The 26,606-nt window shown below is 53.5% G+C and overlaps 2 protein-coding genes across 2 annotated transcripts in view; both read right to left on the minus strand.

Moving 5' to 3' along the window:
* LOC120394975 (maestro heat-like repeat-containing protein family member 7) overlaps positions 1–19,633 on the minus strand; it is a 174,197-nt gene extending 154,564 nt beyond the window's left edge. The window contains exon 1 of the mRNA XM_039519146.1: positions 19,422–19,633. The gene's annotated coding sequence lies outside the window, so the exon portion shown is untranslated. The remainder of the gene's footprint in view (positions 1–19,421) is intronic.
* The window catches only part of LOC120394974 (maestro heat-like repeat-containing protein family member 7), a 132,213-nt gene that overhangs the window by 19,252 nt on the left and 86,355 nt on the right, over positions 1–26,606 (minus strand). The window lies entirely within an intron of this gene.

The raw sequence follows: 26,606 nt of genomic DNA on the forward strand, positions 1-26,606 counted from the left end.
ACACAATTTGTTGAGGCAGAGCCAACATGCCTTTTATAAAGGAAATCATGCCTCACCAGTCTACTAGAATTCTTTGAAGGGGTCAACAAGGATGTGGAGAAGGGTGATCCAATGGATATAGTGTACTTGGACTTTCAGAAAGCCTTTGACAGGGTCCCTCACCAAGGCTCTTAACCAAAGGAAGCTGTCATGGGATAAGAGGAGGTTCTCTCATGAGTCAGTGGTTAAAGATAGGAAGCAAAGGACAGGAATAAATGGCCAGTTTTCACAGTGGAGAGAGGTAAATAGCGTGGTCCCCAAGGATCTGTGTTGAGACCAGTGTAGTTCAACATAGTCATAAATGATCCAGAAAAGGGGTAACCAGTGAGGTGGCAAAATTTGCAGATGATACAAAATAACTCAAGATAGTTAAATCCAAAGCAGCCTGCGAAGAGCTACAAAGGGATCTAAAAAAAAAGAGGGACTGGGCAAGAAAATGGCAGATGAAATTCAATATTGATAAATGCAAAGTAACGCACATTGGAAATCATAATCCCAACTATACATACAAAATTATGGGGTTTAAGTTAGCACTCAAGAAAGAGATTTTGGAGTTATCGTAAATAGTTCTCTGAAAACATCCAGTCAACGTGCAGCGGCAGTTAAAAATGCAAACAGAATGTTGGGAACCATTAGGAAAAGGATAGATAATAAAACAGAAAAATATCATAATGGTTCTATACAGTGGTGAGCTGGAGCCGTTTCCCACAGGTTCCCTAGAACCGGTTGCTAAAATTAGACCTCCGTGGAAAACCGGTTGTTAAAGGGCCAGGAGGTGGGCAAAGAACTCCGGTCCGCGGGCTGGACCATCCTGTTGCTCCCAGGATTCCCAGCTGGGGAGGCTGAGGGTCCCCTGGCCCCTCCCCCGCGTCCCACCAGCTGCAGCGTGGCCAGCCACCGGCACCAGCTGGGCAGCTCAGCTGAGCTCAGGAGTCGTCCTGCTGCCGCTTTTTGAGTAGCCCGGCAAGTGTGGGGAAGGGGCTGCTGCAAGCTCCAGGGCTGGCCAGAGGAGGAAGGAACAAGTGGGGCAATTGGCCCAGGCCCTGCAGGGCCCCCGGCCCCACGAGGATGTCTCCCCCGGGCTCTCCCCGTCCCCCACCCCGCAGAGCCGCAGCATGGCCAGCAGCTGGGCAGCTCAGCTGAGCTCCTGAGTCGTCCTGCTGCTTTGAGCTGCTGGCAAGGTAAGGTACGAGGAGGCTGCAAGCTCCAGGGCCGCGGGGAGGGCAAGTGGGGCAATTTGCCCCAGGCCCTGCAGGACCCCGGACCCTCCTCTGCTTCCCTCCCTTAAATCAGAACTTTTTATAGGGAACCGGTTGTTAAGATTTTGGCAGCTCATCACTGGTTCTATATAAATCTATGATGCGCCGAAACCTTGAATACTGCGTGCAGTTCTGGTTGCCCCATCTCAAAACAGATATACCAGAATTGTAAAAGGTGCAGAGAAGGGCAACAAAAATGATTAGGGGGATGGAACAGCTTCCATATGAGGAGAGATAAAAAAGATGGGGGGCAAGTCTACACTTCAAACACTGTATCGCCATAGCTGCACTGGCGCTGTAGAGTTTACGTGAAGATGCTCCTATGCAAACAAGCTCTTAATCCACCTCCCTGAGAGGCGCTGGCTAGGTGAATGGGAGAGGTGCTCCTGCCGACAGGGGTGTGGATTTTTCACACCCCTGAGCAATATAATTATAACAATATAGGTCTGTAGTAGAGACCTGGGACTATTTCGTTTAGACAAGAGATGACTAAGGGGGGGATATGATAGAGGTCTATAAAATCATGACTGGTATGAAGAAAGTGACTAGGGAAGTGTTATTTACTCTTGCACATAACAGGAGAACTAGGGGTCACTTTATGAAATGAAGAGGCAGCAAGTTAAAAACAAACAAAAGAAGGTATCTGTGCACACAATGCACAGGCAACCTGTGGAAATTGTTGCCGTGGGATGTTGTGAAGGCTAAAAGTATAATTGGGTTCAAGATAATCAGGGCATGTAACCCCATACTCTGCATGTCCCTAAACCTCTGACTACCAGAAGCTGGGACTGCATGTCAGGGGATGGATCACTCAGAATTTCCCTGTTCAGTTCATTCCCTCTGAAACATGAGGCACTGGCCACTATCTGAAGACACAATACTGGGCTAGATGAAACATTGGTCTGACTCAGTATGTCCATTCTTATGTGAGTTATGAAGAGTAGAATATGGATAGAGGGTAAACATCAGGGTAAACTCCATGGCTTGCAGGACTAAGGATAATAAGGAGGATTTCTTTAAAAAAAGTGTATTAGGAACAAAAGAAATCGTAGCAGTGGTGTAGGCTCATTACTAGATGGAGACTGTTTAAAAGGTTGCAGAAAAGGTGGAAGTGTTTAATAAATATGGTTTTCATGTTGGAAACCCCATGTCAGTGTATTTAGGAAGGACAAGGGTCTCCAGTGCTCTTACATTTTAGATGCAGCATGAAGGAGTAGAGGTGGCGAAGTCCCTCCACAGCCGATTGGCAGATCTCCTGCTCCGCAGAGCAGAGTGAGACACCCCACCAGCTGGCCCAGGACTCTGAACTCCTCCACTTCCTGACGGAGAGAGGGAGCAAAGGAGTCACTCACCCCTGCAGACCTAGCGCAGCGAGTCCCCTGGCATTGCCCTAGCAATGGGTTAGAACAGGGGAGGCAGAGGCCACCGCAGAGAGACTGGAGACAATGAGGCAGGAGGAGCTGTGGGGCCCATCACCAGGGGCTGAGGAAAGCTCAGCAGGGACGGAGAAATCTGGGCAGCAAAGTCAGCAAACGTTACCCCAGTGGGGACCCAGGTAACAAATGAACTAGCGTCAGTCTCCATCTCAAGGGCAAGTTCCTAATCCCAGCCCCTTCTGCCATCCCCCTCCCTTCTTTGACCTCAGGCCCAGGAGCTTGGGGTCACCTTGGACTCCTCTGCTCTGCATCCTGCCTCTCTCACTCCATCCTGGAGCTCCCAGAGCCCTCCTTTCCGCTGCCCCCAGCCTGCCTGCTCTCTCCTGCCGGCTCTCTCCTGCAGCCTTGTCCTCTCGTCTCCCCCTCCTGCAGCCCCTGCACTGGCTCCCTGCTCTTCCCCACCTGGCACCAAGCCCCTTGCCCTCCTCTCCCGGGGTCTGCACAGCCTCCCACTCCCACTCCCCAGTTCTCTGGCGCCTTTGGCCCGCACATCCCTTTCACTGTGTCCCCTCCCACCTCCCTCATTCTGTTCTGCTGCCCCAGCCTCTGAGGCACATCATCCAGCGACCCCCTCCAGCTGCCAGAGGAAGCCCTTCCACAGGGGATGGAGCATCTGGAGCAGCTCAATGGCCCTGAGCATGCAGAGCAAGGGCGTTCATCTGGCAGCCTGGCAGGAGCTGATGCCAAAGCATCCCACAGGCATCTGACAAAGGGGTGAACAGACACCTGGGTTCGGAGGCTGCTGTCAGGGCAATCCTGTGTAAATGCATTGACCCTGCAGAGCAGACTTTGGTGCTAGGGAACAGCAGGGAGAGTCCTTGGAGACAGAATGATGGAACTCGACCCAAAGCCCACTGGAGTCAGAGGAAAGACCCATCGACATCAGGGCTCGTTAGATTGGACTCCTACTGAGGATCTTGCTGAGTCACTATTCTAGGCCTGCATTTTCCATGCCAGGGCGTGCTGCACCGAGGCTGTTCAGTGTAGTTAGGAGGTGGCCAGGGTCACAGGCTGCTCACCTGGAATTTGCACTGAGACCCCATGAATTCCATCAGCCACCTGATCCTTCCCACTGCCCTCAGCCGCTCATGTACCTCCTTGGATGTGGTCAGGGAGCAGGACCTGAGAGAAACAAATTGGGACAAATTGCTAAGGAGAAGTACCAAAAAATAGTCCAAGCACATAGGGAGAAAATCAGCAAGGCAAAGGCAAAAATGAGTTCTAACTGTCAAGGGACATAAAGACAATCAGAAGCAGCTCTATAAATGCATTAGGAGCAAGAGAAAGACAAAGGAAAGTGTGGGGCCACTACTCAGCAGGGAAGGAGAGCAAAGAATGGATGACACAGACAAAGCCAAGGTGTTTAATGCCTTTTTTGCTTTAGTTTTCACTAAAAGGTTAATGACGACTAGATGCTTAACACAATATTAACAACAAGGGGCAGGAATACAGGCTAGACTAGGAGAGAACAGGTAAAAGACAATTGAGGTCAGTTAGATGTATTCAAGTTGGCAGAGCCTCATGATATTCACCTAGATGGAGCTAGGCAAAGAAATCGCTGAACCTTTAGGAGGGTTGAGGTTCCAAAGGACTGGAGAAGAGCAGACACAGAACCTGTCTTCAGAAAGGGGAACAAGGAGGCCCCAAGGAATTATAGACCTGTCAGCCTAACTTTGGTACCCAGAAAGATACTGAACAAGTTATTAAACAGTTTGTAAGAATCTAGAGGAGATAATAGGGCAATAACAAATAGCACCATGCCAAACCAATCTAATTTCCTTCTTTGACAGGGTTACTTGCCTAGTGGATGGAGGCAGGCAGTATATGATGATGTATATGAAGTTTAGTAAGGCTTTTGACACAGTCCCACAAGACATTCTCATAAGCAAACTAAGCCAGTCTGATCCAGATGAGATTACTATAAGGTGGGCGTCCAACTGATGGAAAGACCATACTCAAGAGGAGTTATCACTGACTCTCTAGCAAACTGGGAGGGTGTCTCAAGTGGGGTCCCCAGGGTGTGCCTGGTCAGTACTAATCAATATTTTCATTAAGAACTTGGTTAACGGAAAGAGAGGATGCTTGTAAAGTTTGCGGATGACACCAAGCTGGGAGGGTTGCAAGCACTTTGGAGGACAGATTAGAATTCAAAATCAGCTTGCTAAATTGGAGAGTTGGTCTGAAGTCAACAAGATAAAATTCAGTCAAAACAAAAGTGACGTACCACACTTAGGAAGGAAAAATGCAGAAAAACAACGTGGGGGATAACCGGCTAGGTGGCAGTACTGCAGAAAAGGATCTGGGGTTATCATGGATCTCACACTGAATATGAATCAACAGTGTGATGCTGTTGTGAAAAAGGAAATGCCATTCTGAATTGTGTTAGCTTGGAGCTCTGTGTCCAGTTGCAGGCACCATGCTTTAAGAAAGATGTGAACAAACTGGGGCCAGTCCAGAGGACAGCGACAAAATGATCAGCAGTTTAGAAAACCTGACCTGTGAAGAAAGGTTGAACAGACTGGGCATGTTTCATCTTGAGAAGACAGAGGGCACCTGTAACAGTCTTCAAATACGTTAAGGGCTGTTATACAGAGGATGGTGACAAATTGTTCTCCATGTCCCCTGGAGGTAGGACAAGAAGTAATGAGCTTAATCTGCAGCAAGGGAGATTTAAGTTAAATATTAGGAAAAAGTCTAAGGGTGGCTAAGCACTGGAACAGGTGACCTAGGGAAGTGGTGGACTCCCCATCATGGAGGTTTTAAAACAGGCTGGACAAACACTCAGCAGGGACAGTCTAGGAATGCTTGGCCCTACCTCAGTGCAGGGGTGGAGTAGATGACCTCTTGAGATCCCTTCAGCCCTGCACTTCTGTGATTCCCTCTTCCCAGGTTCTGGGATCGAGGAGACCGAATCTCTGTCGAGGACATTTCCCTCTTTTGGGAGCACAAACCACCCACAGAATCTACTTCCTGTGGCCCCAGAACTAGAATGTTGGGGAATCTGGCTCCGGGCTCTGGCCAGGTTGGTGGGGCCATGGTGAACACAAAGAAATACCAGGTTCACATGAGGCTCAGTGGAGAACACAGCAGATCCCGTATGGGGTGGGCGCTCCTCCACCCCACCCCATACAGACGTTTTCAGATATAGTGGGGCACTTGGCCTCCAGCCCAAGAACCTTTGTAGAGAACGTGCTCTGAGGCCAAAGGCACGGGGTGTCCCATGCTTGGGATTAAACAGAGCCTTGGTCCTGAGCCCCACCCCAGCTACAGGACTAGTCCCTTCCTGCCCCACGCCTCCAGACCTTCACGATGTTTTGCAGCACCACAAGGTTGGGCTCCTTATCCTCACACACCAAGGTCTTCAGCATCTCATCCATGGTTTTCAGCGTCTGCATGCAGAGCAGAGGAGAAACCAGAGCAAGTGGAGTTACCCAGCCAGGTGATGAACCAATGCCCTGGCGTGTGACACCCCCCCAGGTCATAGCAGCCCCTGGTATTACAGCTCACCACTCACTTGTACCCGCAGAGACCTACTACAAACTCCTCCTGGCAGCAGGGCCCCACCTGTCTTTGCTCTCCCCAGAAAGCCCACTGCACACAGTCTATCCCACTGGGAGAGTCAGACAGGACTCCACATTTGGAGGGCAGATTTCCAGCCAAGCTTGGCTCCCTGGCCTATGTGCACCTGAAGCAGCCGATCTCAGGCCTGTGCCCCAGCCACGCATGGGGATGAATGTGCTTGTAAAGGGAGTGTCTGGTCCCCACTAATTGTCGGTGCATGTGAAGGATAAATGCCTACTACTGCTACCCTAGGAGGGAGTTACTCCTTTATCTGGGCCTGTGCTTTGGGGCCTGTGCTTTGGTGCTGCAGGTCCTGCGCTGAAGTCCTGTCGGGGAGCTGTGATCATTACACTCTTATGCCAGTGCCAGGTAACCCAGGGGACAGTACACGAGCGAGTGGCAGGATTCCCACTTGGTTTGGGACGGCTCAACATGGCGGTTTGGGGCTTACTTTGGTGTAGAGAGCAGCCTCCACCTCCTCCATGGTGTGTGCTGGAGGCAGGGAGAAGATGCTGGAGAAGCAGGTGGTGAGCAGCCTGGGTCGTGTCAGGAGCCACACCGATAGCTTCACTTTGCTAAGAGAAGAGACACATGCGGTTGGGGTCTGAGGCGGGACTGATGTGCTAATATTGCCCTCAGGCTCCCAGGACATGGAAACACCTGCGGGGGCTCCAGCTGGCGGGTGGCAGATGAGAACAGGCCAGGGGGTGGTGGAAGGAGTTGGTGCTGCCTTCTCCCATACCAGCAGGCAGGGACTTAGTGTAGCCTGCAGCTGTCTGCTGTGACCCTACCAGCACTAACCGGCTGGTGCAGATATCGCGGTGCTTCACCGAGAAACAACATCCTGCAAATGGCATGGACGGAGACTAGAGCCTGCTGGCACCAGCGCCTCTGAACCCAGCGGCCACAGTGCAGAGGAGCCTGCCAGTCCTGCCCGCTGGGGGCAGAGACCCTCCCACCACAGCCGTCTGCACTGCGGCTGCACAGTCAGGCCAGCACAGAGATGCTGCATCAGCCCGCTGCCGGGCAGAACCGAAGCAGGGATCTAAGCTCTGCCCCTGCCCATTGCTCTCAGCCTGCTGGACAGGGCACACAGCTGTGTGCAGGGGGGCAGGAAGGTGGGGACAGCCCAGACAGCATTAACCTCTTCACCCCCACTGCCAGAGCATGGCCCCAGCACATGCAATGAGGTGCCAGGTGACTTCTTGAGCTGCCCCTGCAGGACAGGCCGCCCCTCGTGGCAGGCGGCAGCCAGTGAGGAACAGCTCGCCCAGTGCTGGCGCAAATCCCGCCCCTCTCACCCCGCAGAGGCGCAATCATGGCCAATGCCGTTGCCTGCCCGTTGTCAGGAAGCCAGTGCTCAGTGGGAGAGTTGCTCCAGCTCCTGCCCCACCTCCTTCCCATTCCTGGGAACTAATTGAGCCAACAGCGAGCCCAGCTCCAGCCCAGCATCCATCACCTTCCAGGCGCCTGATGGGCAGGCTTCTGGGAAGCTCAGAGCAGGGCACTAGCGGCACTGAGAGAGAGTCCCCATGGCACAGGCAGTGCCAAGTGCCAGGGCTCAGCCTGCCCAGCCTCTCAGCCACTGGGAGTCGCTGAGCTGCCAGTGTGGCGCAGCTGGCACTGACTCCAATCGCTCCGCTCCAGCAGCACCTAACTGCCCCTCTCCTCAGAGGACTGGTCCTGCCTCCCACGCCCCCTCCCCCATATCTTCATAAGGCCACGTGGAGAGGTCACCAGGCACCGAAGGATCCTCCACCACCTCCCCACTGGTGCCAGTCCACATCCACCAGCACCATCATCTGGTGCCACATTTCCTGGGAATCAGAAGATGGGGGAGGAGCAGAGGGGGGAATGCCCTGGAAAACTGGCCATGCCAAGTGGCTGGCATGTCTGGCTGCATGTAGCACTGGCTGGGGCTGGGCCGGGCAGGCTGGGTACCTCAGCTTCATGATGGCGAGCATTGCTTGCTGGCGCATCACGCCGGTCAGAGTCGACGGACTCGTGATCAATCAGCTCCTGAGGAGACAATGTGGGAAATGCCAGCTGGGCTCCAAGCTCCTGCAAGGCTCCGACAGGAGCAAAGCGCAGGGCCTGCAACACGTGGGCTCAGCAGCCAGGTCGTCCTACTGCAGGCTTGATGGTGTGCAGGGCTCCAGCCAGGGAGCGCAGTGCAGGGCCTGTGCTCAGTGTCCCAGTGTCACGCGCCAGTGCTCTGCAAAGGCTCCATCAGCATTATCACCCAAGGACTCCACCTGAGATCAGGCCCCCTTGTGCCCGGTGCTGCACACACACAGTGAGAACCAGTCCCTGCCCCAGTTCGCTCACAAGCTAACTAGGCGAGACAAGGCATGGGAGAAATTGAGGCACAGAGGGAAGTGACTTGCCCAGGTCTTACTGCAGAACTGGGAGTAGAACCCGGTGTGCTGAGCCCAGCCCACTGGACCACCCACCAGCCCACGCTGTCCCACGTTCAGGAAGGGAGGTTAGCTCTGGAAAGCTTTCTGCAGGTGCTGGAGAGCAAAGACTTTCCAAATCTACGAGCAGATTTGTTGCTAGTTCCCTAGTGGGCACTGACTGCGGAGTGTTGGGGCTCTGGGCAGGAGACTGGCGTACACAGAGCGACCTGGTGACTTGGGAAGCTGGGTGCAAGGGAACAATCTACATTTCAATACAGTTATATGTTTAGGAACAAAGGCGGCAGGCCTCACCCACAGCATGGGGGCTCTAACCTGGGAAGCGGTGACTCTGGAAAAGACTTGGCAGTCATGGTAATCAGCTGCCCATGGCGCCCAGTGCGAAGTTGGGGCCAAAGGGTTAATGCCATCCCAGGATGTACAAACAGGGCAATCTCCAGTTGTTAGAGAGGTTATTTTCCCTCTGTATTTGGCACTGGTGCGACCGCTGCTGGGATCCTGTGTCCAGGTCGGTGCCCACAATTCAAGGAGAATGTTGATAAATTGGAGGATCAGAGAACAGCCCCAAGAGTGACTGAAGGACTGGGAAACATGCCTGATAGTGAGAGACTCAAGGAGCTCAATCAGTTCAGCTTAACAAAGAGAAAGTTACAGGGTGACTTGATGACAGTCTGTAAGTACCTACAGGGAAGCAAATACTGGATAATGGGCTCTTCAGTCTGACTCGATCCAATGATTGGCAGCTGAAGTTCGACAAATCTGCAAAGATCTCAGGCCAGTCACTAAACCCGCCAAGTAACACAGCCCCAGTGTGTGTTTTACTCACCGTTATCTTCTCTACTAGCAGGACTTGGTCCATAAAAGCAGGCAGGCTTCTGAGGCTGCTGATGGAATCCAAGAACTTGAGGTTCTTGGCCTCGTCCTCGCCCGCAGAGATTAGACACAAACAGGAAGGTTAGCGTGGAAAGGAGCTGCCAGTGGGAGAGATGTCAAGCTTCCCCCAGTGCTGCTCAGGCTTTGATATGCCAAATGGCAGAAGGCCATTCATCCGGCAACAGGGTGACTATCTGGGGAGGGCAGGGCAGCTCTGTATGAAACCGGACCAGAGAGGAGCAGATCTCACGGGGTAGGTGTCAGAGAGGAACTGCAACATGGCAGCTAAGCAGCCAGACAGTGTTAGCAGGGGCTTGACAGAGTGGGAGGAACATCTGGGTGGGACACCTGACACTAATATTCACCACTGTCATGTCATTAGGATATGTTTTGTACAAAGTACATATTGTAAGGTATTGTAAAAGTCTTTATCTGCTAGACATTAATGTCTCGTTGGATTGTATGTCCTATCGCTGTATGTGCAGTTATGAAGTTCAGCTATGTATGTGTTCCTGAAACACGTTGTGAGGTTCAAAACAGCCTATCAGATACAACAGTAAAAATGCCAAACAATGGCTTCTTGAGAAATGCACACAAACAACATAGAAACCTCTTGAGATAACGCTACACAGTGGGAACTGTTGGACCCAGGTCGCAGCAAAAGAGTTTTCCAGCAGGTGGGAAGAGGAGATAAAGGGAACAATGACATCGGGGACCTCACGCTCCTGCAATAAGACACCTGGAAACACCTGAGGACAAAGATTGAACTATGAGAAGTGATGGTCTCAGGCTGAAGAGATTCCTAACCTGTGTAAGAAAACCTGGGAAATCCAAGCTGCACAGCAAAGAATCTTAAGAATCTGCCAGCCTGCGAATTTGCTAGTGTAGATCCTATCTATCTAGTGTGGAAAGCTTAGTTTGTATGTTGTGTTTATTTACTAAGGTAATCTGCTTTGTTCTGTTTGCTATCTCTTAGAACCACTTAAAATCTACCTCTTGTAGTTAAGAATCTTATTTCTTGTTTATACCATAACCCAGTTTGTACAATTAGTAACTGGGGGGAGGGGCAAAGAGTTGGGCATGCCTCTCTCCACATCAAGGGAGGAGGCAAATTTCATAAAACCTTTGGGTCTGTACTCCAAAGGAGGTGGGCACCAGAGTACTGGGACAAGCCCCTTCAGCTGAGTCTTCCCAGAGCTGATCTCAGGGTCTGTGTCTTTCTGCAGCTGGGTGTGGCCCTGCCTGAGTGTATGGCTGAAAGTGGCTTGTGAGCTGAGCCCAGGGCCGCCCAGAGGATTCGGGGGGCTGGGGCAAAGCAATTTCAGGAGCCCCTTCCATAAAAAAATAGTTGCAATACTATAGTATCATGTATTTGGAAATGTAAAAAATAACCAGTGAAATACATTCAAAAATTAATTTTTAATAATTTGAAAATACACCTCTACCTCGATATAACGCTGTCCTGTGGAGCCAAAAAGTCTTACCGCATTATAGGTGAAACCGTATTATATCGAACTTGCTTTGATCCACTGGAGTCAGCCCACCCCCATGAGCACTGCTTTACCGCGTTACATCCGAATTCGTGTTATATTGGGTAGTGTTATATCGGGGTAGAGGTATACACGAAATACATGATTTTAAAACATTCAATGCTTTAATGTGTGTGTCATAACTATAAAGGGAAGGGAACTTCCCTCCTGTGTACAATACTCTAAAATCCCTCCTTGGCAGAGACACTAAAATCCTTTTACCTGTAAAGGGTTAAGAAGCTCAGGTAACCTGGCTGACACCTGACCCAAAGGACCAATAAGGAGACAAGATACTTTCAAATCTTGGGGGCGGGGAGGAGGCTTTTGTTTGTGCCCTTTGTTTTGGTGGTGTTCGCTCTTTGGACTAAGAGGGACCGGACATCAATCCATGTTCTCCAAATCTTTCTGAACAAGTCTCTCATATTTCAAACTTGTAAGTAACAGCCAGGCAAGGCGTGTTAGGTTTAACTTTGTTTTCTCAACTTGTAAATGTTCCTTTTTGCTAAGAGGATTTACCTCTGTTTGCTGTAATTTTGAACCTAAGGCTAGAGGGGGTTCCTCTGGGCTCTATGAATCTGATTACCCTGTAAAGTTATTTTCCATCCTGATTTTACAGAGATGAGTTTTACCTTTCTTTCTTTAATTAAAGCCTTCTTTTTAAGAACCTGATTGATTTTTCCTTGTTTTAAGATCCAAGGGGATTGGATCGGTGTTCACCAGGGACTTGGTAAAGAAGTTTCTCAAGACTATCTAGGGAAGGGAGTTAGTATTTAGGAGTGGTGGCAGCAAAACCAGATCTAAGCTGGTAGTTAAGCTTAGAGGTGTTCATGCAGGTCCCCACATCTGTACCCTAAAGTTCAGAGTGGGGAAGGAACCTTGACAGTATATATACATTTGCAATTACATAATGGGCTGTCGCTGGGTGATGGTGATGGTTGGTGCCAATGGGCGGCGCTGCCTGGGGTGGCGCTGCTGTTGCCCAGGGCTGGGTGGGAGCTGGGCTCAGGGTTGGGGGCCTGTCAGGAGGGTGTCCAGCTCAGAGGGCTTACCATGCTGCCTCCCACCTCCCCACTCTCCCAGAGCCTCAGGCGCGCGCGTCCAGGAGCTTTCCTGGCCCCTGGACAGCACTGCAGCAGCCTGGCTCCATCGGGACCTGAGCTCACAGCCCCGCCCCCTTACCATGCAGCTCTGAGCAGGAGGTGCTCAGGCCATGCCTCCTTACCATGCAGCTCAAGCAGGAGGTGCTCAGGCCCCTTACCATGCAGCTCAAGCAGGAGGTGCTCAGGCCCCGCCCCCTTACCATGCAGCTCAAGCAGGAGGTGCTCAGGCCCTGCCCCCTTACCGTGCAGCTCTAGCAGGAGGTGCTCAGGCCATGCCCCCTTACCACCCACCGCAAGCCGGAGGTGCTCAGGCCCCGCCCCCTTACCATGCAGCTCAAGCGGGAGGCGCTCTGGCCCCGCCCCCTTACCACGTGGCTCCAAGTGGGAGGCTCAGGCCCGCCCAAGCCACGCTGCTTTAGCTCTGTCCAGGGCCACTCCTGGAGGCGGTGCGCTGAGGCGCCGGGGATGGGGGCAGGCGGAGGAGCCTCCGGCATTCTCGTGGGGGCCTCTCGTGGCCGGGGCCTGGTGCAAATTGCCCCACTTTTCCCCCTTCTGGGTGGCCCTGCCCAAGCCCAGCAAGACAAGGTAAAGGGGCCCAGGCTGGCAGAACAGGCGGGCTCAGTGGTATCCCGATACATCAGGTGGCACCTCAAAGGGGCTGGAAATTGAAAGTAGACAAATTCAAACTGGAAATGTACGTTTTTAACTGAGAAAGTAATAGACCATTGGAACAACTGAGTAAGTGGCATGGTGGGTGACCTTTTGTAACTCAAGGCAGGACATTTTTAAGATGCTTTAGTTTAAACAGGAATTATTCGGGGGCTGGTCTCTGGCCTGTGTTCTACAGGAGGTCACAGTGGTCCCATCTGGCCTTAGAATCCATCGTCTCCCGGAGAAGGCGGATGGTGCATGTGGACAGGGCACTAGCTGACAGGTCAGAGGAGGGCTCTTAGTACCTGTTCATTGCTCGTTAGAAAGGCGTTGATGTAGTCAGGGCCTCTTTGTGCTCCCAGTCTAGCCTCCTCAAGCAGGCGTTACAATGAACTGGTGAATCTGATCAAAGACAGGCGGTGGTAATACCTGGGTCTGCCAAGCTGCAGGCTGGGTGACAGAGATCTTAGAAAACCCTTACCCCTCACTCCCGCCCCAGCAGAGCAGCCCGATGCACAGCAGGGTCTGGCACAGCGATTCCTGGATTCCCCACCTCTTTGCTGCCCAGCCCAGCAAAGATCCAGTCAAACCCTGGTTCCCAACAGCCACCCCACTTCCCGCCCAGCATGCAGGCTCAGTCTGGGGATTTGGGGCGTCACATCTGGAAGGAGGGATGATGTCAGGCCATGAGTGGTGTCCCAACTCTCAGGCCATTGCTGGAGGGCAGAGGACTGGCAGTGAATTGGTCTGGTCCTCGTGTAGGAGGGAACAGTTGCCCAGTCTGTGTGAGAGATGGGGACCCAGAGCCTGCCCGTTCTGCTTGTTCTGACTGCCTCTCCTGCCACCAACAGCCAGCCAGAGCCATCGGGTGTAACCTGGGCAGGCACTGGGCTCCCATCGTCAACACTCCCCCAAATGCCCTGTGCTGGGACATGCAACAAAGGAGCCAGCAGATGGGGCTGCAACACCAGGGGCATCTTATGCTCTGGCCAGTGCCCTGCAATCCTAGGCTTTAACAACCCACCCTGCACCAGTAGCCCCTTCACGGGTGGAAAATATCTTCCAACCCTGCAGCGTGACAGATCAGGGTGGGCGATTCAGTCAGTCTCCACCCCATGCTTCAGCTGCCGTTTCTAATGCCCCAATCAGCTCTAGAGGCTGCAGCTGCTGCCAGCAGGAGGGCCATTCCCCTGCCGGGGTTTTCCTGTCTCTCCATCTCATGGCAGCCCAGAGCAGTACAAGGTCTATGGACCTTCTCCCCCAGTGACACCTAGTCCTGCCACCCAACCCCAGAGGGCCAAGCCCCACCGCAATGCAGGGCCATGGCCCGGCCATTTCTGCAGCCCCTCCGCCCACCCAGGAGCGCCCACTCACCGGCACGGAAGGGCTGAGGCACACACAGCTCCTGCTTCCGCTGTGGGCTCTTTCGCCAACTCTTCCGTTGGGAGGTTCCGTCTCCTCCCAGGCACGGATGGGCTTTGAGGGCCTTGGGGACTTCCTCAGCCATCCTGCAAGAAGCCAGGACAAGGCATTGCTTGTGAGTGACGAGAGGCGACTGCCCGTTCAGCATCAGGGCCAGCCCAATTATTTCTGTTCCACCAGCGCCTACAGATGCCAGCTGAGATCAGGGCCCTGTTGCACCAGGTGCTGCAGACAATCCCTGGGCCACAGGGCTCAGACTCTAACTAGCCAAGGCAGCCAGCAGGAAACAAGTGAAGGGATGTGCTCAAAGTCACCCAGCCAGTCAGCAGGACAGGCAGGATTAGAACCCAGGTCTCCTTATGCCCAGCCAGCACCCCATCCCGCAGGCCAAGCGGCCTCCTGGGTCCTCCACCTCTCCTTCTGCTGGTTCACAAGCTGCACAGCAGACAGGCTGGATCCAGCCACTCAGGATTCTTCCTGCCCAGGAAATTACCTAATCCCTTCCCCAGGAATATTGGGGCCATGGCAGTTCCCAGGTGGGCGAGGCCAGGGGTGGGGCAGCTGGGGCGGGCTCGTGAGCAGCAGGAGTTGCTCACACCCCCGTGAAAGGGCAGGAGCAGAAGGTGGGAGAGCAGCAGAGGCTGGTACCTTCTCTTCCAACGTGCCCAACCTCAATTGCATTTATCCTGACCACCCCTGCAGGGCAGGGCCTGGCTGCTACCCCACTGAACAGACAGGGAACTGTGGCACAGAGGAATAAGGGACTTGCCCAAGGCTACAGACTATCTCTGGCAGAGCTGGGAAATGGCCATGGGTCTCCTGGGTCCCAGGCTGGCACCTTCTCTTCAACCTCTTGCCCCCTTTGTCCCTGGTTCAGTGTGAGCTGAGAGAGCTCACTGGGGCACAGGAGCTGGATTGTGCCCAGATGGAACAACGTTGCTTATTGCACAGATCTCACTTTTCCCAAACATTGAAAATGCTGCTAAAACCATCCCAGGGCCCGCCAGGATCCCTGCAGCTGGTCATTGCAAAGTTGTGAACTGTTCCTGGCCTCCCAGAGTGGGGCAGTGGGAGAGGGTGGGGCTGGCCCAAGGCCCTGCTGGATGGCGGCTCATGTGTCTGGGGTCCCAGTGCTACAAAGCTGTGTGCCAGGGCCACGCTTTCTGGGGGTTTCACGGCTCATCTCTCCAAGGCCTGGGTGGCAGCAGCCGCTGGAAAGCATCCCAGGCCTGATTCCCCATGATGGGTCTCCTAAATGGCCCCTGCTCTGGGGGCTCTATTCCTCACTCAATGTCTCCTGCTGACTCTCCAGCAGCTGCAGTGAGTGTCCTAATGCAGCCTAGCCTGTCCAGAGCTCAGGGCACTGTCCTGGCATCGGACTGTCTTGGTAAATAGAACAATGGCTCCTGGCAACCTGAGAATGCCTGTTCCCCTGGCAACCTCAGTGCCATTCCCTATGGAAGTGATGGGGTCAGCAAAGGTGATGGAGGTGGTCAGGCCTAGCTCGCTAATGACATTCCAGGTGCAGGGGGCGAGGTGCAGAGCCAGGAGGAGATTGGGGAGGCAGGAGTGGGACATTGTGATGTGGCGCGGCGGGAACTAGCTCCCCACAGCTGAATGCTCCATAACACTGGCGGATTCAGATCCAAACCTAGATCAGGCTCCAAATTCACAGCTGGCCCCTCCCGATCCAGGCGGCTGAGACTCCAGCGCTCTGTGGAAGAGACCAACAAACACCAGATCCTGGGGTGGGCTTCCCCAGAGACAATCTCGTGCTTGGAAGGAGATGCCCAGAGCCGGCAGCTCCACCACTCACGCTCGCAGCTGCCTGGGACTGAGCCCGGATCAGAGAATCGGATAGCGCCCAAAGCCCAGAACACCACCCCCAGGCCTGCGAGGACCCGCACCGTCTGGGGTGGTTGATTTCACCAGAGAGGAGCTTCCACAGACTCTCCAGCTCCCTCACCTCTCATGCTTCTTCCCATTTGCCTTTCATCACTGCCACATGGACCAAGTTGGCCACCAGCTGCCTCCTGTCTGGACACTTACCTGGCCCCATCATGGCAGTGGCTGAGCAGAGGTGGCCAATAGAAGATTCTCCTACCTGGAGTCAGGGGTGGGCAGAAGCCGGTGTGTATATGGTCCACCCACTTTCTGCTGCGGTGGCAGAGCTGAAGCAGCTGGCTCAGCGTTCCTCAGCAGCACGTGCGGCTCTCGCTCTGCCAGAGCCAAGCCTGGCAGTGAGGGGATGAGGCTGTGCCAGCCAGCAGGGCATGTCACAATGGGCAGGCGAGTCACAAGCCAGCCAGTGTGTGACTCCCCAGCCATGGGATGCCCCAGCCCAGACTGGTTCTGGCCTCGCAGGGTTTAGAGCCTGTCCTTCCCCACCAGGGTCATGGGAGGACCTTCCACTCCCCACAGTCACAGACGTTCGGCTGGAAGGGACTGCTGGACTTGTCTAGTCCCAGCTCCTGCAGACCCCAGGCCAGAGCCCCTCCCTGCGTCCATGCAGCTGAAGCCAGGAGGTTGCGGATGGATCCTGAGTGGAAGAATCACTTCCATCCCGGCTCCTCCTCCTCGTGACAGTACAGAGCAGGGGTTCCCGAACTCTCTCCTCCTCCAGCTCCCAGCCCATGCTTTAGAGCAGCCCCCGCCCAACGGAGTCTCAGGCCATGGTACCCACTCCGGGCCACAGCAGCCCCAGGAGCTGATTGTTGCGGGGTCTCAGCCAGGGAAGGCAGTGACTCCTAGAAGCAGGAAAGCAGCAGCACCATAGCTCAGGAAGTCTGGCAATGCCAGTGGCTGGCTGGGGTCTGACAGCCCAGGCACCCAGAGCAGATTGTCAAGGCCAAAACCCTCTCACCACCGGCTCTGTAGCTCCCCCTTGCTTTTGGTCTGTCTTAGGCACCATCCTGGCCCTCATCCCCATGGCATCAGAGCACTGCCCAACCTCGATTGCATTTAATCTAACCACCCCCTGCAGGGCAGGGCCTGGCTGCTACCCCCCACTGAACAGACAGGGAACTGTGGCACAGAGGAATAAGGGACTTGCCGAGGCCACGCAGGTATCTGTGTCAGAGCTGGGAAATGACCATGGGTCTCCTGGGTCTCAGACTGTTGCCTTTGTCAGGCAGGAGCAAGTTCCTGGCCCTGGGTGATGTTGAGCAGACTGAGCTGCTGCTGTGAGACTGATATAGCTGCTCTGGGAGTCACAAGGCCAGTTCTGGCTTGTGGATTGGCTGGAGCCCAGCACAGGAGGACTCAGCCCCTTACAGATGGCTCCCAGGGCGCTTGGCTCCCGGCCCGCTGGTACTGACATGCCAGGTGCAGAGGTGAGGTGCAGCGCCAGGGAGGAGATTGGGAGGCAGGCGCACTGAGGTGGGGCTGAGCGGGCAGGTGCTGAGGAGCTGCGGCTGGCTGGCCAGCAGAGGAGGAGCAGCAGCTCGGCTCTGGAGGCCCAGCTGCAGTTCCACACTGGGCGCTGCCAGAGCCTGGCAGGTGGCTGGCTGAAGTGGCACGCTGTGCTATGGTGTGGGCAGGAGCTAGCTCCCCACATCTGAGCAGCTCCGCAGCACGGCGGATTCAGATCCAAACCGGATCTGGCTCCAAATTCACAGCTGGCCCCTCCCCAATCTGGAGTGGCTGAGACTCCAGCGCTCTGTGGAAGAGGCCAACAAATGGCAGCTCCTGGGGTGGGCTTACCCCGCCACAAGGCAATCTCGTGCTGGGAAGGAGATGCCCAGAGCTGGCAGCTCCACCACTCACATTCCCAGCTTCCTGGGAATGAGCCAGGATAGAGCCCTGGGTAGCGCGCCAAAGCCGGATCAGCACCCTCAGGCCTGCGAAGGACCCACACTGTCTGGGGTGGTTGATTTCACAAGAGAGGGCTTCCACAGACTCTCCAACTCTCTCACTGTGACAAAGTGGGACTGTTCTTAATGTTTCCTCTGAATACTGTAGGGGTGCCTCAGTTGCCCCTCTGCATTTCTTAAGTCTCTAGGTGGTGGGATAAAGGCCAGTGTGCATAAATGGCTGACACTGTTTCCGGGCAGCTAATGGCAGGGCCCTTCCCCTGCAAGGGGATGCTAAAGGTGTTGGAGAACAAAGAGATCAGGTGACCTCCTGGCCCGGGAAAGAGACAAAGGCCAGAGAGCAGGGGCTGGAGAGTTTCCGTTTGGAGCTGGCTGGGGATGAGGTGAAGTGCAGATGTGGGTGTCTGGCTCACTGCCCCCAAAATGGACCCGGCTAAGGGTCCTGTTCTCTGGACCTACAAGCTCTGTTTTAGACCGTGTTCCTGTCATCTAATAAACCTCTATTTTACTGGCTGGCTAAGAGTCCCATCTGACTGCGAAGTGGGGGTGCAGGACCCTCTGGCTTCTCTAGGACCCTGCCTGGGCAGACTTGCTGTGGGAAGCACAAGGAGGGGCAGAGGATGCTGAATGCTCCAAGGTCAGACCCAGGAAGCTGGAAGCCCTGTGAGCTTCTGGCCCAGAAGAGCCTGCTCACAGAGAGGAGACTTCACCAGACTCCTGACTGGCTTCATAGGAGCAGCTCAGAGTATTGCCCAGGGACTCCATGACACACACCTCTTATGCTTCTTCCCATTTGCCTTTCATCACCCCCACATGGCCCATGTTGGCCACCAGCTACCCCCCTGTCTGGACACTTACCTGGCCCCATCATAGCAGCGGCTGAGCATGCGGGTGTTGTTGAATTTAGTGTCTCAACCCCCCCATGGAGCAGGGACTTGCTCTCCCTAGTTTGCTCAGGCCCAGAGTGTCAGGGACTCACCTGATCTCACTCAGAAGACTTACAGCAGAGCTGGGAACTGAACACATCTCTCCTGAGTCCCAGCCCAATGCCTCATCTACCAGCCTGTGCCGCCTTCCATGCCTTGCCACCAGCCCCGCTAAACCCTCCTCCTTGTCTCCGTCCCCTCTGGGCTTGACTGGTGCGACCCCTTCTGTTTAGCGCCCCAGACTCCCTCCTGTGCGCATGCCGCTGCCCACTTCCTCACTGGCACCGGGCTAGACAGCCAGCACCAGGGCACTTGGCAGCCAGGCGCTCGCAGAAGGCTCGGTGTGGCTGGCGATGCAATGGAAAAGCAGAGGTGGGCAATAGAAGATTCTCCTACCTGGAGTCAGGAGTGGGCAAAAGCCGGTGTGTATATGGTCCACCCACTTTCTGCTGCCGGTGGCAGAGCTGAAACGGCTGGCTCAGCGTTCCTCAGCAGCACGTGCAAGCACTCGCTCTGTCAGAGCCAAGCCTGGCAGTGAGGGGATGAGGCTGTGCCAGCCAGCAGGGGGCATGTCACAATGGGCAGGTGAGTCACAAGCCAGCCAGTGTGTGACTCCCCAGCCATGGGATGCCCCAGCCCAGACTAGTTCTGGCCTCGCAGGGTTTAGAGCCTGTCCTTCCCCACCGGGGTCATGGGAGGACCTGTGACAGGTTGGATCACAAAACCCCACCGGGAGCTGCCACCTGATGTGCCAAGACTACCTCTGCTCCTGTTTTCCCTGCCAGCTCAGGACTCCAGCACCCTGTCTTGCTAAGCCAGACACTCCCGTCTGCTCCAACAAAGACCCAGGGTCTGAATTACTTGCCCCAAAGCTGCAGGTTTACCTGAAAACAGCTCACAGAAGTGTGTTTGTCTTTAGCACTCAGATGCCCAACTCCCAATGGGGTCTAAACCCAAATAAATCCGTTTTACCTTGTATAAAGCTTATGCAGGGTAAACTCATAAGTGTTCACCCTCTATAACACTGATAGAGAGAGATGCGCAGTTCTTTGCTCCCAGGTATTAATACATACTCTGAGTTAATTAATAAGTAAAAGTGATTTTATTAAACACAGAAAGTAGGTTTAAGTGGTTCCAAGTAGTAACAGACAGAACAAAGTAAGTCACCAAGCAAAATAAAATAAAATCGCAAATCTATGTCTAATCAAACACTGAATACTGATAAGATCCTCACCAGTTCTGGAAGGCTCCTTTTACAGACTAATCTCCTTTTAGCCTGGGTCCAGCAATCACTCACACCCCTTTGTTGCAGTTTCCTCCAAATATCCTGGGGTGGGAGGCTCTCTCTTTAGCCAGCTGAAGACAAAATGGAGGGTTCTCCAGGAGTTTAAATAGACTTTCTCTTGTGGGTGGAGATCCCCCTCCTCACTCCTATGGAAAGTCCAGCTCCAAGATGGAGTCCTGGAGTCACCTGGGCAAGTCACATGTCCATGCATGACTCACAGTCTTTACAGGTAGAAGCCATTGTCCACATGATATCTTGTATGTCTCCAGGAAGACTTCTTATGGGGACTGGAGCATTCAAGAGGCATTGTTCCCCAAGTGCTTCCTGATCGGGTACTTAGCCTTGCGAATTCCTTCCTAAAGAAGCTGACCAAATGCCTCACAAAGCTTACTTAGAAATCAAGCAAGTATACAGCCAATATTCTTAACCTCAAGTAGAAAATGATAGATGTGTACAAATAGGATGACTAGATATAGTAGACCATAACCTTTACAGAGATATGTTACATGGCACAGGCAGCACAAAACATATTCCAGCTATGTCCTATTTTCATAAAGACTTATGGGAGGTACCGTCACAGGACCTTCCGCTCCCCACAGTCACAGACGTTAGGCCAGAAGGGACCACTGGGCTCATCTAGTCCCAGCTCGTGCAGACCCCAGGCCAGAGCCCCTCCTCGTATCTATGCAGCTGGAGCCAGGGGGTTCCCCAGATCCCTGAGTGGGAGCATCAGTTCCATCCTGGCTCCTCCTCCTTGTGACAGCGCAGAATGGGGGTTCTTGAACTCTCCTTACCCCCAGCTCCCATTCCCAGCTCACGTGGGCGGCTCTTTGCACCTGCCCAAGCTGCTGGGTGCCTTGGCCATGGGATGTAAAATGGCCCCATCTCTGCTTCCCCTTCCACCACGGCAACAGCACAAGCTGCTTTAAGAGCAGCCTCCTGCCCCTCCCCACCAGCTGAGTCTCAGGCCTGGTCTACACTAGGACTTTAATTCGAATTTATCAGCGTTAATTCGAACTAACCGCTCAACCGTCCACACCAGGAAGCCATTTAATTCGAACTAGAGGGCTCTTTAGTTCGAATTTGGTACTCCACCCCGGCAGGTGGAGTAATGCTAAATTCGACATGGCTAGCTCGAATTAGGCTTGGTGTGGATGCTAATCGAACTTAGTAGCTCCGGGAGCTATCCCACACTGCACCACTCTGTTGACGCTCTGGACAGCAGTCCGAGCTTGGATTCTCTGGCCAGCCACACAGGAAATGACCACAAAATTTGAATTCATTTTCCTGTCTGGGCGGTTTGAATCTGACGGTCTGGTTGCACATCGGGGCGAGCTCTGCAGCACCTGCAACGATGCAGAGCTCTCCAGCAGAGGAGTCCGGGCAATCCCAGAATAGAAAGAGGTCCCCAGCATGGACTGACAGGGAAGTCATGGATCTGATAGCTGTGTGGGGTGAGGAGTCTGTGCTCTCGGAGCTGCGCTCCAGCAAGCGGAACGCGAAGACCTTCGAGAAGGTCTCGAAAGCCATGAAAGAGAAAGGATACAGCCGGGATGCGATGCAGTGCCGCGTGAAAGTGAAGGACCTAAGACAAGGGTATCAAAAGTCAGAGCGGCAAGCGGGCGCCCGGAGCCCAGCCTCAGACATGCCACTTCTACGAGGCACTGCATGCCATTCTAGGTGGGTCTGCCACCACTGCCCCACCAGTGACGGTGGACTCCGAGGACGGAATAGTGTGCGGGACAGTTCCTCCTCGATGTTCGCCGATGGGGAAGATGAGGAAGGGTCTTTGAGGGACGGCGAGGCGACAGCGAACCCACTCCGCTTTCCCTGACAGCCAGGATCTCTTCATCACCCTCACAGAGATCCCCTACCAACCGTCCCGGCCCGTTAACCCGGACTCGGAATCAGGGGAAGGATCAGGCGGTAAGTGCTACAAACAGGGAATCATTTATTTTTTAAGAAACAGGTATATAAAAAATAGAAATACTATATAAAAATTTTTAAATCTCAAACTATACAAAAAGTAGGTCTACACATATAGGAATCGAGCAATAATCCTCTGGGGACAGTTCAAAAAAGCTCTCAGAGAACAGCTGGAAAAGCCTCAGCAGGAGGTTCTTTGGGAGAGGTGCCTTATTGGGTGCTCCGTGGAAGCACACTCTTCCGCGTGAGCCATCCTACGGTAAAGGGGAAGCATCGCCTCGACAAGCATGGCAGCGTATGGTCCTGGTCTGTGCAGGGCTTCTGTTAGCATCCGCTCTCTCTGAGTCCGAGTGACACGCCTCAGGGTAATGTCGTTCTGGAAGTGCTGCATCTAATTAGGGGAATTAGTGTACTGTTACTATTGTGAATGGTAGACTTTTACTTTGCATAAGAATGACCCTCGCTTAACAGACTTTTACTTTGCATAAGAATGACCCTCGCTTAACAGACTTTTACTTTGCATAAGAATGACCCTCGCTTAACAGCCACGTGTTGGAGGCCACAGAGGAAAAGCATACAGTGATCTTTCCCGTGCACTGGCGGGAGGGGCTGCAAAAGGCTCATCCTTTCTGCTTTGCACATTGCCTTTAGCAGGAGAGCACAGCTAACCACTAACTGATAAGCAGTATGTACTGTAAGGCTTACCAGGACTTTGTGCAAGAGGATGCAGCTGTCTCTCCTCGCTTGTGTGCTATCCAGTGCAATGGCGCCGCCAATTAGAGCGTATTCCGAAATCTCGGACTAGTTCTGAGATCTCCTGAGACTTGGTTCCCTCTTTGGTCTTGTTAACTGAAACTGACTAGACTGTGTTTACTGTTGGCAAACATGTATGTGTTCAAGGAAATCACCTACTTTTCGCATCACACAGCTCGGCTCCTTCCCGGACTGCCCCGCATCCCCTCTGCAGAGGCTGGCTCAGATTAGGCGCCGAAAGAAAAGACTAGGACGACATGTTCCAGGAACTGATGGCCTGCTCCAGAGCGGAGGCGGCAGAGCAGAGACAGTGGAGGGAGACCCTGTGTCAGCAGCATCGCACACACATGGAACGGGAGGATAGGTGGCGGCAGGAAGACCAGCAGGCGACTCAAACGCTGCTTGGTCTTATGAGTGAGCAACCGGACACGCTCCGGCGCCTTGTAGATGTTCTGCAAGACCGCAGGCAGGAGGAGAGAGCCCCCTGCAGTGCATCTGCAACCGCTCCAACGCTAAGAAGTCCTGTCCCCTCACCCAAAGTTACAAGAAGAAGGAGGGGCGTAGGGGCCGTGAGAACTGTCCCTGCACCGCAGCAGACCGATAATGTTCGAGACAACTCGCGCTGTAAATTTGTACAAGCTCTTTCCTTACAGCATCAACCAGTCCCAACTCCAAGTTTAAACCCCCCACTGTGTACTACATTATTAAAAGCGGTTTGGTGTTACTCACTGTTTCCGTCACATTTCTCGTGTCAGAAGACTTTCTGTGGGTGTGTGTGTGGGGGGGAATTGCAGTGCATAGCCCACAGTGCCATGGTACAGACTTGGGTGCAGGGTCAACTGCAGGGTACACACAGCCTGCAGTCACTAGGCACCAGGGACAGTCTGTGTGGTGTATACTGCCCAGGTCTTTCCTTGATGTGTATGCTTGTCCAGGGTCCTGGTGCCTGCATCCCGAATGTAAAGGCAGGCTTCCTTCACATGCACTTGAACCGTAGCCACGATCCTCCCGGTGCCCTGAGCCCCAAAAAAGAGCCCTCATCCAGGGGCAGATACTCACCCTTCCCCACACCCTCACCTTCCAACGCCCAAACCCACAGCCGTCATGTTAACCCCTATCCAAAGACGGCACCCCTCGCCCCCTTCCTGCAAACCCACCCATTCCTGCAACCCTCCCCTACATGCACAACCACCGTAAACCGTCCCCACCCCACAGACCTATGTAGGAGCAGGAGGCTGTCCGTCCTCTTTGGACAAGCGGTCTGTACATCAGTGCACACCTTACCCAGCACAGAATGCTTCCATGTTTCAACTAAGAAACAGAAATGCAAAGTCAACGAAAGATTTATTATTAATTACTGAAACATGTCCTTAGTTTTAAAACGTCCTTTGGAAGTGGGGAAACTTGGTTTGTGATCAGGCTCTCTTAAAATCAAGGGGCAGTCACAGGTTACCCTGCTCTGCGAGAAACTCGCTTTCAAAGCCTCCCTGATGCACAGCGCTTCCGCTGGGATATTCTCTCGGCACGGGTGTCTGGCTGATCGTAAACAGCAGCCAGGCGATTTGCCTCAACCTCCCAAGCGGCCAAAAGGTCTCGCCTTGCTCTCACAGAGATTGTGGAGCACACAGCAAGCAGCAATAACTACGGGATATTCTTTTCGCTGATGTCCGAGCGAGTCAGTAAGCTCCGCCATCTCCTTGAGACGTCCGGAAAAGCACACTCCACCACCATTCTGCACTTGCTCAGCCGGTAGTTGAAGAGTTCCTTCTCACTGTCCAAGGCGCCTGTATAGGGCTTCATGAGCCAGGGCATTAGCGGGTAGGCCGGGTCCCCGAGGATCACTGTAGGCATCTGCACATCCCCAACCGTTATTTTGTGGTCCAGGAAGAAAGTACCTGCCTGAGGCGTCTAAACAGACCAGAGTTCCTGAACACGCGTCATGAACCTTGCCCGCCCACCCGGCGTTGATGTTGGTAAAACGTCCCCTATGGTCCACCACAGCTTGCAGCACCATTGAAAAGTAGCCCTTTCGGTTAATGTACTCGCTGGCCTGGTGGGCTGGTGCCAGGATAGGGATGTGAGTCCCATAGCCCCACACCGCAGTTTGGGAATCCCATCGCGCGGCCATCTATGATGACCTGGACATTTCCGAGTCACTACCTTTGAGAGCAGTTGCTCAACGATTGCGTGGGCTACGGAATGACAGCAATCCCACGGTAGATTTGGGTGCCAGTGGTTCGCATTGACCGGTAGCTGTCTGGCGTGGGCAAGTTTCAGAGGGCTATGGCCACTCGCTTCTGCACACTCAGGGCTGCTCGCATCCTTGTGTCCTGGCGCTTCAGGGCAGGGGACAGCAAGTCACACAGTTCAAGGAAAGTGCCCTTACACATCCTGAAGTTTCGCAGCCACTCTGTGTCATCCCAGACCTGCAGCACTATGTGGTCCCACCAGTCTGTGCTTGTTTCCCGGGCCCAGAATCGCCGTTCCACACCATGAACGTGACCCATTGCCACCATGATCTCCACTGCCCGGCGTACCCTGGTTTCTGAGGTCTGTGCCACTCTCCTCACCGCGCTGCGGAGCCTCCTCGCCGGTTTCTCAGCGGCTGACTGTGGAAGAGGTGGACGATAAGGTGCGAGTTGACAACGGCCATAAGTGCAGCGATGATCGCAGCGGCTCCATGCTCGCAGTGCTGTGGCGTCCGCGCTGTAACCAGCCAGACAAGGGCGCAAACAGATTTCCGCCGGCGCTTTCAAGGAAGAGAGGAGGCGTGATTGACCAGTTCAATGATCGCGACACTAACCCAAAACCACCCTCGACATTTTCTCCCCCAGCATGCATTGGAAGAAGCTCCTGTGATCCCCAATGGGCAGCGGGAGTCACGCGGGAACTGTGGGATAGCTTCCCACAGTGCACCGCTTTCAAAAGTGCCGGCAAGGCTGGCCCCGTGAATGTGGACTCAGAAGTTCGAATTCTGTGTATTTAGTATGGATACACAAATTCGACTTCATAAGGTCGTAATCCACCAAATTCACGACTTAAGTAGATTGAGAAATAGTCTCTGGTGTAGAGCAAGGCGCCTGAGGCCTTGCTAGCTGCTCAGTGCCTTGGCAGTCCCAGGAGATGATTGCTGCAGGGTCTTGTGTGACATTATGAGTCTGAAGTCTAATATCTCACTGAAGAAAAACAGGGCCAGAAAGAGTTAATTAACTCATGCAGACTAACCTGACCCAGGGCTGAACTTTAGAAACTGGTTAGGAAGATGTGTAAATGAATAGAGCTTTGAAATGCAGGTCTGCATTGTTAGAGGTAGAAGGGTAGGTGTTTGCTCAGGTCTTGTGATGTAAGCAAACAAGACTTGTTTATTGCTATGGCTTTAATTTAAAGATCAAAAAAGGAATATTAACATTTAGGAAGATGCTTGAGTGAAATAGTATTATTTTCTATGTGTCTCTGTGAAGGGTGTGGTCACCCGTATTCGAACTATTTAATGGCTAAATTACCCTGTGTTAATTGCCAGGATGTTTGGGAGAAGGAGCATTAGGCCTATTGTTTTCTCAAGCCAAAAGGCTGCTGAAATGTATAAGAACCCTAGGACATGATCCTACTTCATCTCA

This window comes from Mauremys reevesii, unplaced genomic scaffold (assembly GCF_016161935.1).
Source record: "Mauremys reevesii isolate NIE-2019 unplaced genomic scaffold, ASM1616193v1 Contig86, whole genome shotgun sequence".
NCBI classification, from domain to species: Eukaryota; Metazoa; Chordata; order Testudines; family Geoemydidae; genus Mauremys; species Mauremys reevesii.